Raw genomic sequence first — 1,295 nt, 5'->3', positions numbered from 1 at the left:
ATGAAAATACAAAAGTTACCGACTTTAGAGTGTGGCCACGGGTTTGGCCATCACAATGATCCTAACTTTTTACCACATACTCTCCAACCTGTTGAAATGTAGGCTTGATTGCATGAGGCACTCTGACAGAGCTGGCAATGTACCATCACCAGCAGCAGCTGTGGCACCACATCAGTGGAAAAAAGGTATTCTGTGTTTTTTCCAGTGTGCTGTGTCTGCAGAACAGTTTAGGTTTTATTGTTTGGCATCCCACTTTCCACGGAGTTTTACTCACCCTTCTTTTAGTACAGGACGGAAATGTGTTTGCTAGAGTCAGACATTGTTCACATCACAGGAAACACATTTCTATAGTTGCTAAGTCAACCAGATGTCCTACTTTGCAGGACTGTACGGCATTTTTATCCCTTGTCTCCTATCCCTTATACTGAGAGTTCTCCAACACATTCGTTCCTGTGTGGGTCCAGCCTCCTCCCAAGGACGTGCGTGTTCAATTAACTGGTGATTCTAAATTGGCCATACTTATTGATTTGAGAGTGTGTTTGTCTGCCTCGAGCTGTGGTTTGACTGGTGACCTGACCAGTGTGTACCCCACCTGTCACCCTGTGTCAGCTGGGATAGGCCCCAGCTCACTGTGAATAAGCAGTTAGGAAAGCAGATGTGTGATTGGCTCAAATTTAAAAAAGAGAGAGAACAGGCGTGAGTCTCACAAGAAATGTGTGAGTCAAAGTGAAATGTGTCACTCTGTGGATGCATTCCCCCTTAAATAATGCCACAAAGAGCAGGAGCTTTAACATTTAACAAGGATTACACAAGTATACAAAAGTTATTGCACAACACCATAAATGCTTATGTGCATTCACATATGATATTTGTGTCCTTCATAGTTAGTGTGAATGCTTGAAAAGCATTCACAGTATTGTTCTTCTAATTAGTGTGAATGCTTTTCAAGCATTCACAGTATTGTTCTTCTAATCTTTATGATTAGTGTGAATGCTTGAAAAGCATTCACAGTATTGTTGTTGTAATCTTTATTAGTGTGAATGCTTGAAAAGCATTCACAGTATTGTTGTTGTAATCTTTATTCTATTTTATTATTATCTATTCCGTACGTTTTTTGTAATCTATCTCCTTCAAAACCGTTCAACTTAGAAAAACCATTCAAACACCATTAGATTCCTCTTCTTTTGGACATGACTGCTTCTACTTTTCTCATTTTTAACATTTATATTTTTAATTTTATTCAACTTTATTCAACAAAAATTTCCCATGTATTTCAATGGGGAGACCCTTCAAAT

The sequence above is a fragment of the Haplochromis burtoni genome, unplaced genomic scaffold (genome assembly GCF_018398535.1).
Source record: "Haplochromis burtoni strain Fernald_Lab_line unplaced genomic scaffold, NCSU_Asbu1 Contig_380, whole genome shotgun sequence".
NCBI classification, from domain to species: domain Eukaryota; kingdom Metazoa; phylum Chordata; class Actinopteri; order Cichliformes; family Cichlidae; genus Haplochromis; species Haplochromis burtoni.
Note: the sequence above shows the minus strand (reverse complement) of the source record.